The 18,046-nt window shown below is 42.8% G+C and overlaps 1 protein-coding gene across 1 annotated transcript in view; it reads left to right on the top strand.

Annotated features, from left to right (window-relative positions):
• The first annotated feature begins 803 nt into the window (after nucleotides 1-803).
• The window catches only part of LPGAT1 (lysophosphatidylglycerol acyltransferase 1), a 112,607-nt gene continuing 95,364 nt past the window's right edge, over nucleotides 804-18,046 (top strand). The window contains exon 1 of the mRNA XM_053209813.1: nucleotides 804-930. The gene's annotated coding sequence lies outside the window, so the exon portion shown is untranslated. The remainder of the gene's footprint in view (nucleotides 931-18,046) is intronic.

Below are 18,046 nucleotides of genomic sequence, written 5' to 3'. Positions count from 1 at the left end.
AGTTGCTGAGCAGAAATTAAAGAAATCAAAGTATTTGAAACCACTGCCACCACTTGTATGGAGGAAGCTCATTTATAGTAGGAGAAAATGAGGGCAATTACAGAAAGAAGCAGAGCTGATTGTGTGTGTGTGTGTGTGTGTGTGTGTGTGTGAAGAAAGAATGATTGAGATTGATATCTTTATCTAGCCAGCCAGCCAGCCAGCCAGCCAGCCATCTATCTATCTATTTATGAGAGCGGGTAGGGAAGTAATCTGAAACTATTTTAGTCTCTGGGTTAAGTCATAAATGTAAACTGGCAACACCTTTGGGTATCACTCCTTGTATAAGTCATTTATTTAGTCAGTCACTGGTGAGCCAAGATTCGCTCCAGGTTTCTCTGATCTCCTGGCCTCTGCTGCTGGCCCTCTGCCAAGCTGCCTCCTAAAGGTGGGTAAAACTTGGTCCTGCTCCAAAGAAACAAAGTCTGCAAGGAAGTTAGACCTTTATAAACCACTACAAAGCAAAGCAGAACACAGCGCTATAACGTAGATACAAGTAACATTCAGTGGGATGTACAGGGGAGTGATTATGCCTCAAGTCAGCCCGGGGCCAGCTTTGGGGGATTCCGAATACTTGGATGCCCAGATTAACCCCAGGGTGGTCTCCTCAAGTCATTTTGGACTTGTATGGGCACTGGCCATTCATTGATGTGCAACCAGCAATTATCACAAACTTGAACAGAAACTTACTGCTTCGAGCAATGGCCACTGTTTGTAGAGCTCAGCGTTGTTTGTGACTCTGCCAATCATATTTAGAGTTGCCCCGAAACCTTTGCTCTGAAGTCGGCCCCACCCCACTGCCGATCACCACTCTGCCACCTGATCCGTTGGACGGCATTACTTCCTGCTCCAGCCACAGTGAGCCTGCAGCCGAGTAGCGGTTGGAGAAAGGTAAGTGTGGATATTTATTTCCCAGGCATTTACCAAGGGAAATGAGTTTGCACGTGCCATTTACAAGCTACTTGCAAAACATGCAGTAAATTTAGTTGATTATTCCCAGAGTCTAAAACAGTGGTTTTCAATCTTGTCTTTTTCCTCCTTGAGCCCACTCTAAGCCGGGAAAGTAGTCCATAGCCAATCAATCTCTTCCTTTCCCATGTACTAATGGAAAAATAATTCAAGAATACTATTGAGGGGCCATTACAAAGTATGTTTTGGGAGGTTAAGTGTACACATGCTTTAGCAATTAGGGCATAAATGATTCATATTCAAACAGCAATGCATGATGGTCTTTGAGTCTAATTACTGGAAAATTAAAAGCCAAAAAATACAGTTGAAACAACTATGCAACGCTAGTCGCTTTAACCAAACACATCACAACTAACTTGATAATGATGAAGCAAAGTTAACAGTAATTATAATTAGAAGCAAGAATGGCAGCACTTGAAGACCTCAACTCACACAGGGCAGTATAGAGTAATGACAAAGCTCCATCCAGAGAAAGTGGGCAAGGGTCCACCAGAACTTTCTCTGAGAGCCAGACTTCTTGGTGGAATATTAAATTAGAATCCTCAATAGAATTTAGTAGCTCGTTGATTCTGGTTTATGAATTCCAAATTAGATTAACCTTTCATAATTCACTTTGCATGCTATTACTAAGTAGGTCTTAGATGTACATAAAAGCAATCATATGCATTTGTCAATAGTTTGTCCCAAAGGACTAACGAGAAGGTGAACTTTCTCAGGTCAGTTTGAGGTCCATCAGGTGTGCCTTGGGTTGCTTTTGAGAATCACTGGGAGGAAGGCTCTGCAGCACAGCTAATCGCTATTTGCAGGGGTCGTAGACAAGGCAGGAGTGAGATATGAGAGCCAGGGACATTAATTCCAACTCTCTTGACTTCTACAGTAAGAGTTAAGCCAGGACCTCAAGAGAAAGCAGAGTGTTCCAACCTGACACTCCCAGTTAAGTTAGCATGGAGGTCAGCGTGACTTGGAAATTTTCACACTTGTTAATTAAAAAGAGCAACCTCCTCAAAGCAATGACGATGGATGCTGGCAACTCCCAGATTTATGATATTCTATTTGTGATGACGAAATTAAATGAAGGCAAGACTAGGAAGCAGTCTGCCAGAAAAATCTGGCTGTACCAGTCTCCAGAGGGGACAATGCCCTGTTTCTCTACCTCAGAAGAGAAGGCCTTACAATTGTAACACTTTCAACCTTTCAAAATACATTTGCATATGTTACTTAATCTCCAGCGAAGAGGTATAATTTCTGACATGACCAGAGGGTTTGCAGCTCCCTGCCCTCTTTACTTCCCCTTTGTTCAATATTCTCCTTCCTTCTTGGGTTTATATCCCTTTTAATCAGTCCTTTCTCTCTTGTTCTTTCTGCTGGCTTTCTTAGCTTTAGCAGCTCACTCAAGGCCCTGCTTAGTCTGGATTTTTCAGGGTTACTCAGAGTTAAAAGAGGTGGCTGATCCCGGAATCAAAATCTAAGTCAACCTAGATCTGTTGGGTCCTTTAAAAAAATTTTTTTTTGGCTTTCCAAATGAGTCAAGTAGAACCCTTCATGTAAAGTGACTTCACTCCTGGATAAATGGTCTTAGGTAAGTAGGCTTATGAATTGAGAGTGATCATGCATAGTGTAGGCTGTCTTGTACCTCTAGCCTCGAGCTAACCAGCTCGATAAGAGCTTCCATGTATCTTGTGAAATGCAAAGGTCAGTAATTTGAGGAGTGATATGGGTTGACCTGTGTCCCTCACCTCCTACCTCCATCACAATTCACGTGTTGGATCTTAACCCCACAGTACTTCAGAATGTAGCCTGATTTGGAGATAGGGCCTTTAAAGAGGTAATCAAGTCGAAATCAGGGCATTAGGGTGGGACCTGATCCTATAGGACTGGAGTCATCATAGCAACAAGAAATCTGGACACAGAGACACAAATAGAGGGACAACTAGGTTAAGAGATACAAGAGGAAGGCAGCCATGTACAAGCCAAAGGGAGAGGCCCAGAGCAGTGCTTCCCTCATAGCTCCCGGAAGGAGCCAACCCAGCCCACAGCGTGACCTCGGACTTCCAGCCTCCAAAGCTATAAGAAAGTACATTTCTATTGTTTAAGCCACGAAGTAGTGCTTTTTACAGCAGCCCTAGCAAACAAATACAGGGAGCAACAGCGACAAGGAGACCAATTTTTCCTACCCCTTTGTGGGATTATTTTCAGAACTGAATAAGCTAATAGATGTAAGAGCACTTTGCAAATAGTTTAAACCACCATGAAGACAAAAGGGATTGGTAAAAATAGAGTAGCATTCCCTAGCTACCATTTTAAACTACCATTTTGTTTGAAGTTTATTTATGTATTTTGGGGGAGGGGGAGAGAGAGGGAGAGAGACTCCCAAGCAGGCTCCACGCTGTCAGTGTGGGGCCCAATGCAGGGCTTAGACCTGCGAACTTCAAATCATGACCTGAGTCAAAATCAAGAGTTAGGATGCTTAACTAACTGAGCCACCCAAGTGCCCCAAAACTACCATTTTTAAGAGTCACCCCCTTACACACATGCATACTTAAATCCCCTTCCCTGATTTATTTTCCTCTCTATAACTCTTATCACCTTATGACATAGTATATATTTTACTTATTTATGTTGCTTATTGTCTGTTTCTTCCCAGGAGTGTGAACTTTCTATTTTGTTCATTGCTATCTCTCCAGCACCTAGAACTTTGTCTGGTATGTGGCAGGTCCCAAAACACACTTAGTGATCGAATCATAAATGGATATTCATATCTTCTCCTCTCCATGAGGCCATCACCTACTAATCTTTTATGACAAATGGGTATCTCCTCCCTTAGGAAACCTCCCAAGGTCACTATCCTCTTCCATCCTCTTAAATGGGTTGTTCCCTCATTGCCCTGACCACATCACCCTTCCATGCCTCCTTCACTGTGGGTTCTTGAAGGTAGGGTCCACCAAGACATATGTATCCTGTATCCCAAGCAGATGGCTCTGAACCTGAACCTTGCTGGGTGCTCCATACTTGATTATTGAATGAGCCAGTAACTGGGGAAAAAGGGAAGGGCAGAGAAGGATCAGAATTGGCTCACTAGGATAGCAAGTGCTGGTGAGGATCTGGAGGAAAGGGAGCACTGTTGGTGAGAATGTTACTTGGTGCCACCACTATGGAAAGCAATATGAAGCCTCCTCAAGAAATTGAAAATAGAAGTACCATATCACATTGTCCAGCCATCCTACTTCTGGGTATATATCCAAAGGAGATGAAATCGCTATGTTGAAGAGATATCTTCTCTCTCATGTTCATTGTAGCTTTATTTATAATAGCCAGGATATGAGGGGCACCTGAATGGCTCAGTTGGTAAAGTGTCCGGCTTTGGCTCAGGTGGTGATCTCTCGGTTTGTGAGTTCAAGCCCTGCGTTGGGCTCTGTGATGACAGCGTGGAGCCTGGAGCCTGCTCTCTGCCCCTCCCTTACTCATGCACACATGCATGCTCTCTCTCACTTTCAAAAATACATAAACAGAAAAAAATGTTTTAAAGAGCTTAAAAAAACAACAGCTAGGATATGAAAACAGCTTTAAGTGTCTATGGATGAATGGATAAATAAAATACTGTATACACACACACACACACACACACACACACTAAAATATCACTCAGTTATAAAAAAGAAGGAAATCTTGCCATTTATGACCCGGATGAACCTAGAGGGTGTTATGCTAAGTGCAATAATCTAGACAGAGAAAGACAAATACCGCATATTTTCATTTATATGTAGAATCTAAAAAAGCCAAACTCATGGAAACAGAGTACGATGGTGGGGGTGCTGGGGAATGGGGAAAATGTAGGTCAGGGCACAAACTTCTAGCCATGAGATGAAGAAGTTCTGGAAACCTACTGTATGGCATTGTGACTCTAGTTAACAAAACTGTATTCTATATTTGAAAGTTGCTAGGAGACCAAATCTTAAATGTTCTTACTACAAACATAACAACAAAATGACGATAGTGTCCGGTGATAGATGAGTTAACTAATCTCGTGGTAATCACGTCACAGTATTTACATGTATCAAATCATCTCACTGTGCACCCTAAACTTCCAATGTTATATTTCAACCATATCTCAATAAAGCTGAAACCAACAACAAAAAAAATAAGTGGCTCGCTAGCTACCTGGTAGGCTAGGCTGTGCCCCGTGAGCAGTCAACAGTACTGAGCATTTAAAAGGAAAGCCATCCTCACATACCGTTTTGGGGGCCCCAGAGGAAACGAGAAGTTAACAGTGAGATGAGCCATGAAGAGGGCATCATGGATCTGAAATAAAAGAAATGAAATTAAAATCAGTTAAGCAGAGAAGAGATAGGCAGTCACTTTAAATCAATCAAAAAAATGAATATCTCCTGGATTTACAGAAAAGGAGTCTCATCTGATGAGTAAAGGAACATAACTGAATACGGAATGAATTCCCCTGGGGCTGGGGTGGAGAGTGGGGGTTGTCACCCTAGACACTTTGGTTAGGAAAGGGAAAACTGAGGGGCCTTTGTCAGCCGAGCCTGGCTTAGAGAGTGCCCGTACTGGGGGTGAAGATGGGACTTTCCTGGGAGGTTTTGATGGGAACTAAACCCCAGGGGTGGGGGCAGGGCCCACCTGGGAGAATGGGAGAGCTCTGTGTGACCTGCTCCGTAGTGCCGATGTGGGGCTCAAACATAATAGAGTCATTCAGGGTAGGAATCCTCTGCTCCTGGAAGCATGGTGTTGGTGTTTGCATTTGAAAGGGAAAAAGTACAGAAGAGAAAAATCTGTAAAGGTCGCTGTGCTCTGGGTGAAGAATTTAGGATCTCAGGCTGATGCTTCTTGTCTGCAGAGAATGACCAAAGGCACCATGCTTGCCAGATTAACTTACCTGTGGGCTCTCACCATCCCAGGGAGTGAGAGTCATCATTTCGTCCGTTCATTCTTTCATGCAAACATTTTCGAGCCAGACTTGGTGTTAGATTCTGGGGATACAAAAATAAATGTTAACAAGGAGCCCAGCTAAGAACTTTGACCTCCTGGATTTGTGTAATCTAGAACCCAACGCCGCAGATGGCCTCTGGTATTCCCCAGGGGGTTAGGAAGGCGGCTATAACATGGCGGGGGGAGGGGAGGGGTGGCTACAAGGCTGATCAAGCAGAGCAGAAGGTTGTTGGAAGAGTAAAATGCCAACCCACTGGAGGACCTGCCTTACAACCTCTTGCTGGGAAAGTTGACTGGGACCCATTAGAGCAGAAATACAGCTCCAATAAGGCTATAGGCACTGCCACTAAAAATCACTTAGAAGAGGGAGCTGAAGTGGAATGTGATTCCATAGGAAGCTCTGAAGTGAGATGGCCCTTCAGAGAGGTCCAGAATTGAGGCGAGGGATATGTGCCTTTGTAGAATGTCATTGGGTGTGGGCCTCCCCCTCCTGGGAGGGAGAATACTTGGGCAAGACGGTTCCCTTCGGGGGAGGGAAATTCCTGGGGAGGGACTCAGCGATGAGCTTTCAGCAGGCGACCTCCCCAGAAGTTGGGGGGATTTGTTCCTCAGCCCCGGAGGTGGGGATCTGGCACACCACAGTATCCGCTATGAGGGAATATAACACAGTAACACAAAATACGATGGGCACCTGGCTGGCTCAGGTGGAGGAGCATGTGGCTCTTGACCTCAGGGTCATGAGTTGGAGCCCCACGTTGGGTGTAGAGATTATTTAAATAAATAAACGGACAACTTAAAAAAAATACAAAGTGTGATGTGACACCATGGTGCTGGAAGGCAGGTACAGGTGCAGCAGAGTGAGCTCTCAGAAGGTGGAGGGATCACATCTGAAACAGGGAAGAGGGAAAGCTGCCTGAGGAAGTTGAGGTCTCTGGGTCTGTGCCAGCCTCCTACCCTTGCCTTAGAAGAGCAGAGGTGATGGACTTGCATGCTCCCAGCTGCTGGGGAAGGAGAAGAGAGCAGGTGAGAGAAGAGATATCCACAATTGCCTCCTTCCCCAGCACTTTCGGAGCTGCTGTCCTAATTCTCAATCGCTTCTAGGTCCAACGTTCAACGGGCTCAGGTTAGGAAGCCGCTGACAGCACTGGTGAGGGCTGCCCTCAGGGACCTCTCAGATATGTCCACAGGCTGCCCTGATGGACTTGATTATCCTGCCCTAGCTATCCCTGTTTGGTCCAGGTCATCCGAGAATTCTGAGCTAGACGGCACTTGCCTCAGACTGTGCCTTCCATTTTCACTTGTTTTCATTCCTATCAAGCCAGATTGTTCTTCCCTTCTTCAGGCGGGGTGGGGGGTCAGGTCAGTGGACCTAGAGCCACCTTCCTGGGATCAGAATAGATGGAGAAAGGGTACACTGCTCCACCCTGGCGAGTCGGTGGGGATTGTTACCAGTTTTGAGATTTATCCTCTTGTTGAGACACCTCCAGGCTAACGGAAACAGCTTTTCCATGGATTTACTCCCCAGTCAGCATGTCTCATGGCACACTTTATAATTCTGGTGTTATGCCCCTTTAAATTCTCCATCATAGGCAAGCCCAAAAGCTGGTGTTTATAAGCCGAATAATGAATTCTGTCTCAGGGCTGTGCATAAATCTGTATACTCCAACATACAACTTTCCATGTCACAGTTCAAAAGTATTACTTCAAGTAGGCAAAATTAAACAAAGCGAAGCACTCTAGCCCCTATTCCAGATAGGGTCTCGTTTTCCTTAACTGTGTAAAATACAGAGATTGGTCTTACTCAATAATCTTTATTTGCTAGGCCTTTCCATGTTAAGGGCCACTGAATCATATTTGCTGAAGCAGCTGATTGAGGCTGTATACTGGGAGGTATAACAGTTATCTCTTGCTGAATAACAAGTTACTACAACATTTAGTGGCTTAAAACAACAAGTACATATTATCTCAGTTTCTTTAGGTCAGGAATTTGAGAGCAGCTTAGCAGGCGGGTTCTCCTCAGGGTTAGTCAGGTGTCAGCAGGGGCTGCAGTCATTTTAAGGCTTGCCTGGGGTTGGAGGATACACTCGTATGGTGGCTGAACTCACAGAGCTGTTGGCAGGAGGTCCCTGCTCCATGACATGTGGACCTCTCCTCTTGACATGGCAGCTGGCTTCCCCCAGAGCAACGGATTCAAGAGAGAGCAACCAAGAGGAAAGCCATATGACTTAGTCCTGGAAGTAACACAGTTATTTCTGCCATACTCTGTCCATTAGTAGTCACTAAGTTTGGCCCATAACCAAGGGGAAGAGAATCAAACTCCCTTCGCCGACTGAACGGTGGTTGATCAAAGAATTAGTGGACCTAATTCAAAGCCACCACAGAAGGGAACGTGGAGGAGAGTTGTACGAAGCTACAGGGTGAGGCTGGAGCGAAGCTGTGAACTGGGGGCTCCTTCTGTTGCCAATGCCACCCACCTCAGTGCTCTCACGACACCCAGCCTCACTTCCTCGGCCCAATGTCTCAGATGTAGTCTCTCCTCCCCTCATCAGTCCGTCCCATGCACTACGTTATCTCTTCCCAGACATATCTGTGCCCCTGTCAAGATGGTCAGGTACGCTGACATACTAATCCTCTCCCAGGGAATGCCAGCATCTCATTAGAGACACTTGCCTCTGCTGTGAAAGTAAAAGCTGTCATCTTGGAGGAAGAATGAATTTAGAGGGGCAACTCCCAGGAGGACATTGTGGGCGACTGCCCAGTGTACTCACGAATATAGGGCCTCTCACACACCTGGGGAGCCGGTGTGAGGCAAAGGACCAAGAATAAATGTCCAACATGCCATGTTTCCCCAAGCCTTCTCTGTTCCCTTCTAACCTCTGTGGTGGGATAAGCTCTGGTCCGGCAATGGCTCCTTCCAGGAAGGTCCTTCCTGTCAGCTTCTGCTTCTGATCCTGCATTGTGACCACAAACCCAAAAGAGATGCCTCAAGCCCCTACTGAGTGAGCACAGTTCTGCTCCCTGAACCCCCTTGGCCCTCTCCCATGTTTCCTCTGTTAAGCTGAACCACCTCCCATCCCAGAGTAGACATCAGACTCAAACCAGATGCTTCGAGTCCTTCTGGGTTGGGCCTCCTGTGCCCCGCTAATAGCTGTGTACTGTCTGGGGCCAACCAGCCAGGCCTGGATCCAGCGGGAACACAGGGAGCTGAACCTGCAGACGACCAGTAGTTTTCAGATTTGCCTTCAGCACTTGGTTCCAATCACCAGTTGATAGAATAAGTCCTGCTGGTGTTCTTCAGGTGTCCAAAGAGGAGGTGGAGATAATCTAACATCTGGGCTGGATCTCCTCCTCTGTCCCTTGCTTCCTCTCCTCCCCCTGACCACGTGCAGGCTTAGGCTCTAGTGACCTCTAACCAGACGATTGCAAGGGCCTCCCTACTGCTCTCTAGGTTCTGTTTGGTACACTTCAAATGACACACTGCTTCTGGCTCGCTCATCCCCTTATGTCCAACAATGACTTTCAGCGGCGTTTGACTTCATCTCCCAAATTAAGTGTGCATTCTCTTCCCTAGTTTACCAGCTGCATTCCCCATCACTTGATTTCCTGTATGTGGCTACCCAGCCAGATGAATTGCTGGATTGTTTTCAAAACCTATTCTGACATTTTCCCACCTCTGCTCATTGTTCTCCCATCTGTCATGTCTTCCTTTCTCAGCTTACTTCCATTTCTTCCTCTTTCAAATTTCTTCTCACTTTCACTTCAAGCCATGTCTCTCATAAACAGATATAAACAATTCTGACCAAAATTTTAGCAAATCAAATCTAACAGTATATAAAAGGACAACACATCATGACCAAATAGGGCTCATCCCAGGAATGTAAAGTTGGTTTGGCGTTGAAAAATCAACCATCATAATGCATTGTATTTGTTTCCTATTATTGTGTATAAAATTATCACAAACTTAGCAGTTCACAATGATGCAGATTTATTATCTCACAGTTTCTATAAATCACAAGTCCAAACATGGCACAATTAGATCCTCTGTTCAGGGTCTCACTGGGCTGAAATCAAGGAGTTGGCCATCGCTGTAGTTCCCATGTGGGGCTTTGGGTTCTCTTCCAAGCATGGGCTAGCCCTCTTTCCATAGCCCGTTTTATTTTAGAAATACTTGCATTTTTGCCTTATCCCCACCACAGCCCCTGCCCTGAAGGCAGCAGCTGTCTTCATCATCCTGGTGTTATGGAATTCAACAACAATGTCCAAGTGTGCTGGTACTTTCCTTTTCTGCTGGAGCATTTTGTAACAGTGAATAAAGAGAGAGTCATTTCACGTTATATATTTCTACCATTTTGCCACAGAACTTGTCTGCAGTCCTCTCATTTGGCAGCCCCTTTCCCAGTCTGGTAGCCAGCATTTCTGGTAGCTGCTGGGCACGGCTTTCAATTAAATATGGCCATCTGTGAAAGGTACACTGCCACACAGCTCATTACCGTACAAGAGATGGTGATGGGAGCAACAATTACTATTACTTATTTACCGTCTAATGGGCCAAGGCACCTTTTTTTTTCGTACCCGAGCAGGGGTCTACCATATCTAGATTAAACTTTCATTTTAAGAAATTTCATCAAATTGAACAAGGCACAGGCATATGTGAGAAACTGGAACAAATACCCATACCCCCAACTGCTCTCTGTTGACATAAACTTCAGAGTGGATCTAGACCGCCCCCACCCCCTGCCTCCTCAGCTGTATCTACTTTGAGACCTTTTCTCCTTTTCATTTCTGAGTGTTGGGGGTAGGCAGGATTATGGCTATGGGAGCCACCAGGCACTCTCCCTCCCTTTCCCCTAGAGATCTCTAGCTGGATGAAATAAGTCAGTCAAGGAGGCTCAGGTGTGCAATACTAGTCAACTGCTCAGACTTTGGAACCCAACTGTCTGGGATTGAATCTTAGGACGTGTTTTTAATATTTGTACCTCAGTTTCCACAGCTGTAAAATGGGAATAATAATAGTACTTATTTCATAGGCTTACTACAGAGACTAAATAAGTTAATTCATTTAGAACAGTGGCTGGCACACAGTACTCAGTAATAAAGGTTAGCTATTGTTATCTCTAGAACTGTTGTTCTCAACCCCATTTGCATATTCAAATTAATTGGGAAGATTTTGAAGAACGCTGATGCTCAGAGCAACACCATTGACATTTTTGGATCTTTAGCAGCATCTCTGGCATTTATCTGTTAATGCCAATAGCAAACCTCCCCCATTCTCAGTTGTGATAACCAAAAATGTCTCTAGACATTGCTAGATATCCACATGGCGGGATAATTTTACCTCAGCTGAGATCTACTGCCCCAGATCAATGAAATCACAGTCTCTGGAGATGAGCCTTGGGTATGAGTCTTCCCAAAGGCAGATCCAGGTTTTGTGGGCTTGAAGCTTATAAAATTTGGGGGCCCTTCTTTTAGAAAAATAATAAAAATTTAAAAATTAGATCTGGAAGTGAATATTCATTTAGAATGAGTAAATAATTTACAACAAAATACTTGTGTCTTGGAGATTCATATCCCTTTCTTTTTTTTTTTTTTATTTGAGTCTATTCATTTATTTATTTTGAGAGAGAAAGAGTACACGCACATGCGCGTGCACGAGCAGGGAAGGGGAAGAAAGAGAGGGAGAGAGAGAATCTCAAGAAGGCCCTGCACTTAGTTCAGGGCTCAAATCCACGAACCATGAGATCATGAGCCAAAATCAAGAGTTGGACGCTTAACCGACTGAGCCACCCAGCCCCCCGCCCCATACACCTTTCGTTTGACATCACAGTAGACAAGTTACCAGCAAAAAATTCTCTATGACAACCTGCTTTCTCTCCCCACCTAGAATACTCTACACCTCCCACTGCCAACAGACACCCTCAAGTTTAAGCATCTTGAGCAAGTGCTATGGAAAATCTGTCTCCAGGTCTTTCCTTGCTGCAGCATACTGCTTTGGATAGGGGCCCGGCTGGGCAGAGAAGGCACAAAGCCCATGAGGCCTAGTTACCTTAATCACAATTTCAGAAAACTTGGCACTGGAAGGTAGGTTGGAGGCGGGCAGGGAGTACAGCTAAATGAAATTGAGATTGCAGCAAAAAACTACTCAAAGTCTGGAGAACAGTGACCCTGGCCATGAAATGCATAGTTCCAACCCGCTGACCTTTGATTTGCAGCCTCAGCACCGAGGTCCTGGTCGGGATACGTGTCAAAATTCAGGACTAGGTGTGCTGAGGGCCAAGCAGTGAGACATGTGCCTCACAGATCAATACGATCACCCTCTGTGCATTCCTCAGGAACACTGAATCCCAGGTCTTCCCAGAAACTAAAGAAACAGGGCAATGGTTACCCAGCAGCCATAATTAGGGAGTCCGACTCCAGGTGTTACAGACTAGACTTACTTCTGAACTCCATGAGATGAGGTTATGGGGACAGGCTAGGCCTGTAAATACGGAAACCTGCCATATACTGAATGTTTGTGTCCTTCCCCACCCCCCACCCCTCAAATTCATGTTGAAATCCTAAATTCCTAATGTGATGGTATTAGGAGGTGGAACCTTTGGGAGGTTCTAGGCTCCACTCTCACAAATGGGATTAGTGCTCTTATAAAAGAGATCCCAGAGAGCAACCTTGCCCATCACTGTGAGGACACCGGGAAAAGACGGCTTTTCAATGAACCAGGAAGCAGGCTCTCACCAGACACTGCGTCTGCTGGCACCTTGATCTTGGACTTCCCAGCCTATAGAATTGTGAGAAATAAATTTCTGCTGTTTAGAAGCTGTCTCATTTATGGTACTCTGTTATAGCAGCTGGAATAAACTAAGACAGACTCCCGGCCTCAGTTAGGATGGGCTCCAGCCTGGGTGTGAGGAGCAGCAGCTAGAACTGGGTACCGGAGTAAGCTAAGATGTGCTAGGAACTGGGGAGGAAGAGGAGGAGGAGGAGGACACAGATGCTAAAGGTGGTTTGCTTTTGAGGGAATTCAATATCAGCTTTTCATACTTTTGAATGTAAATCTCCATCAAAATATTATTAATAATTGATAAGATAATATCCTATAAATATCTGTACAGTTACCTCACAGGACTGGTTTAAGGCTACTATTAACATTTAATAAGGCATGATACCTTATTAAAACTTCATGATTATTGAAATCTACTTCAGAGCTGAAGTGAGGAATAAAGATAAGTATATAATGTGCCTGACACATAAGTGATATTTATGAAATAGTAATTATTACTGATGCTATGAATTAGAAACACATGCTCCAACTTTGAGCCAGGCAGCCTTGAGTTCATGAGACCTTGCAAATATTTAAAGTTACAAAACCTCAGTTTCCTCATCTATCAATCAGGCAATAGTTCTTACTTCATAGTGCTGCTGTGAAGATTAAATGTGATAATGCTATGATATTTAGCATTGTGCTTCTTATGTAGTAAATGCTGAATATACGTTGGTTATTATATTAATGCTTTATGAGGCCCTCTTCACTATGTTTTTGTTTGGTTTGTCCCTGATGTCATCACATATACTATTTCCTTATTAATTAGGCCACATGTCTTCCCCTCTCCCCCTCTTTTGGAATATCAATATTTTTGACATTCTGAAATCGACCTGGAAAGATTCCTTCCTTCTGATCCTCACTGAGTCTTTTTCTTTACTTTTTTTCCCTTTAAATTCTCTAGGTCGCCTCTCTTGGCCATTATTGTGTTAATTTAGAACACTCTTGATACCCAACTCATTATTCAAAGCCAGTACATCTTATAACTTGGAAACTCTTGGTTTCATAACAGTCATGCCCTTGACACTAGGTTCATGTCTGCAGCAGTTGTTTGCTCCAACCTCCCACCTCCCTGCCCTTAATCTCTCCATTACCATCTCCATTACAATGAGTGAGAACTCAGCATTGTTTTTACATTATCTTAGTGGTAACTTTCCGCAGGTACTGGTACCCAGATGGCATTCTCTCACCTGTGGCTGTCATCCTACCTTGTTGTCCAATCCTTCTCAAAGCCTGTTTTCTCTCTGTGTGTCCTCTTCTTTACAGTTTCCACTTCTTTGTGAGTCTATAAGAATGTGATTTAAATGTTGGCGCCATTTACTAAACTCCAGCTTCCAAATTAAAGAATACGCTTAGTGACATGGCTAGCAGAAAGATAGAAGTACACTATATTATATATAATGATTATATTCTCATTAGCTATAAATTGAGATTTTGCACATAAAATTTTACTCTAGATATCCTAGGGGAGCTAACTATGTCCCATAGTAAATCCTTTTGCAAAGCACATAATCATCCACTAATTTGTGTTTGTACATAAAAATGTGAAAATGTGGATATTGTGTCAGACCTGTTATTCATTTGGGATTCTGTCTCTAGGAAGAGTTTATGAAGATTGTAGCTATCAGACCTACCTAAAAGTTGAAAGAAGCCCTACAGCTTGCAGCTTTTTTGGTCCCTTAGCCGTAATTTTTAAAGTGATGATATATGAAAAATAAATACACTTCTGGGTAACCTAATGAATTAATCATATTTATTTATTTCTGTTTCTTCTGAAATATCACTAAAATGTTAAGGGGGGGATTTTAAAAAGATACAAATCCACAAAGAAAAAGAAAAGAACGGGGACCACAGCAAATGAGGGATGTCAACAACATTTTATTGTTGATGGAAAGTGGATAGGTGATGATAAGTGGCTTAGTAGAGAGGAAGTCCTAGCCAAAGCAATTAGACAAGAAAAAAAATCCCAATCAAAATCTCAGCAAGTTATCTTATGAATATCAACAATCTGAATCTAAAGTTTATGTCGAGAGGCAAAAGACCCAGAATAATCAACCCAATATTGAAGGAGAAGAAGAAAGTCAGAAGACTGGCACTACTCAACTTCAAGGCTTGTGATAAAGCTATAGTAATCAAGACAATGTGGTATTGGTAAAAGAATAGATGAGATAGATCAATGAAGCAAAATAGACACCCTATACAAGTAGACATACATTGGTCTTTGACAAAGGAATAAAGACAATGCAATGGAACAAAGATAGTCTCTTCCATAAATGTGGAACAACGGAACATCTAGGTACAGAAAAGTGAATCTAGACACAGACCTTACACCCTTCACAAAAATTAATTCAAAATAGATCAAAGACCTATATGTATAACACAAAGTTATAAAATTTCTAGAAGATAACATAGGAAAAAAAATCCAGATGACCTTGGGTTTGGTGATGACTTTTTAGGTACAACACAAAGGCACCATCCCTGAAAAAATAATTGATAAGCTGGACCTCATTAAAACTAAAAACTCAGGGTGCCTGGGTGGCTCAGTCAGTTAAGCATCCACCTTCAGCTCAGGTCATGATCTCACAGTCTGTGAGTTAGAGCCCCACCTCAGGCTCTGTGCTGACAGCTCAGAGCCCGGAGCCTGCTTTGGATTCTGTGTCTCCCTCTCTCTCTGCCCCTCCCCTGCTCATGCTCTGTCTCTCTGTCTCAAAAATAAAAATAAAAACATTAAAAAAATTTTTTTAAATGTCTAAAACTAAAAACTCATGCTCTGTGAATGACAATGTAAAGAGAAAGAGAAGACAAGCCAGACTGGGAGAAAATATTTATAAACAACACATCTGATAAAAGGTTGCTATCCAAAATATACAAAGAACTTTAAAACTCAGCAAAAAGAAAACAAACAACCAAATTAAAAATTGGGCAAAAGACTTGAGCAGATATCTCACCAAAGTAGATATGCAGATGTTAGTAAGCATATGAAAATATACTAAATATCATGTGCATTATGGATTTGCAAACTAAAACAATGACAGCCACTAATACCTATCAGAGGTACCACAATCCAAAACACTGACAGCACCAAATGCTGGTGAGGATGGGGATAAACAGAAACTCTCATCCACTGATGGTAAGAATGTAAAATGGCACAGCCACTTTGGAAGACAGTTTGCCAGTTTCTTAAAACTAAATACATTCTCACCATACAATCCAGAGATCATGCTTCTTGGTATTTACTGAAAGGAGTTGCAAACGTATGTACACAGGAAACCCTACACACAGGTATTTATAGAGACTTTATTCATAATTGCCCTAACTTAGAAGACACACGATGTCCTTCAGTAGGTGAATCAATAAACTGTAGTACATCTAGGGGCGCCTGGGTGGCACGGTCGGTTAAGCGTCCAACTTCAGCCAGGTCACGATCTCGCGGTCTGGGAGTTCGAGCCCCGCGTCAGGCTCTGGGCTGATGGCTCAGAGCCTGGAGCCTGTTTCCGATTCTGTGTCTCCCTCTCTCTCTGCCCCTCCCCCGTTCATGCTCTGTCTCTCTCTGTCCCAAAAATAAATAAAAACGTCGAGAAAAAAAAATTTTTTTTAATAAACTGTAGTACATCTAGACAATTATGGAATATTATTCAGCACTTAAAAAGAAATGAGCTATCAAGTCATGTAAACATGGAGAAAACTTAAATGGGTATTGCTAAACGAAAGAAGCCGATCTGAAAAGGCTACATACATATTGTATGATTCCAATTATGTGGCGTTCTGGAAAAGGCAAAACAATGGACATAGTAAAAAGATTAGTGGATGCCAGGATTTGGGAAGAGGGAGGAATGTACGGGCAGAGAACAGGGGATTTTTATGGCAGTGAAACTATTCTGTCTGATACCATAGTGGCAGATATGTATCATCATATATTTATCAAAACCTATGGAATATACAACACTAAAAGTGAACCCCAATATAAACTATGGACTTTGGATGATTAATGATGTATCAGCATACATTCATTGATTATAACAAATGTACCACTCTGGTGCATGATATTAATAGTGTAGGAGGCTGTGCATGTGTGAGGGGGTGGGGGGTTATAGGTTATAGGTTCAATTTTGCTGTGAACCTAAACCTGTTCTAAAAAATAAAGCTTATTAAACAAACAAACAAACAAGGACAATGTGCACATATGAGAATACATATAACATTAATTAGTCTTTAATATAGCATCTACTTTACATTTGTCTCTTATTTCCTAATACATAGTAGTTATTGAAATAAGGTGTGTCTTTTTGAAACCTTAAGGCTCAAGCCAAACGGTCTTCCTAATGCTAAATGCAACTCCAGACACCTTTTATCCTCTTTGGCTTTTAGGGCTTTATTCACAATGCTAATCTCAAACATTAAAGGCATTCTGCAATCAATCTTAGCTTCCCTGAGAACCCATTATAAGCCAAATATTTTTCATTAGGAGAACACATAAATAAATGTGAGAATTCATTCCACATGGTATACACATACTATATGGTCATTGAAATAAATTCATTGGGGCGCCTGGGTGGCTAAGTTGGTTAAGCATCTGACTCTTGATTTTAGGTCAGGTCATGATCTCATGGATTGTGAGATTGAGCCCCACGTCGGGCTCTGTGCTGACAGCATGGAGCCTACTTGGGATTCTCCCTCTCCCTCTCTCTCTGCCCCACCCCTGCACGCATGCGTGCTCTCTCTCTCACTCTCTCTCAAAATAAATAAACATAAAAAAATAAGTGCATTTAAAGTGTATATTTAGACATTGTGTGTTAGATGATTACTAGATTACACGATTACTAGATTACATGATTACTAGAAGTGCTAGGTCTTGAAAACATGGTTAGTGGCAACACCAAGTGTACATTATTGTATATAGTATGCTATTTTTGCATCCATTTGTATTTATTTATATTTTTAATGACATCATTTATGCAAAGTATAAAAACACAATTAATAGTAACCTATGGGAAAGGAAGAAGGAGGGTGGGTGGGATCGGGGCAAGAACACTGGGACTTCAACTTTATTTTCAAATTTTTCAAAAGAATCTTTTATGATACTTCTGGTTTTCTCCTGAAGGGTCCTGCGGGGTAATAGTTCCTTAAGTTTCCTGGACATTTTGGAAGGTAATGCTCTCATTTGACATGAAGTTGCCCTTTCAATGTTGACAGGCATACCTAATTCTGACATTCTGAAATTTGTGAACTTAATTTGCTCATTCTATCTTTACCATTGCAATTTTATCATTTAAAAAAATTTTT

Source organism: Acinonyx jubatus, chromosome E4 (genome assembly GCF_027475565.1).
Source record: "Acinonyx jubatus isolate Ajub_Pintada_27869175 chromosome E4, VMU_Ajub_asm_v1.0, whole genome shotgun sequence".
Taxonomy (NCBI): Eukaryota; Metazoa; Chordata; class Mammalia; order Carnivora; family Felidae; genus Acinonyx; species Acinonyx jubatus.
Note: the sequence above shows the minus strand (reverse complement) of the source record. Positions and strands in the feature narration are given on the sequence as shown.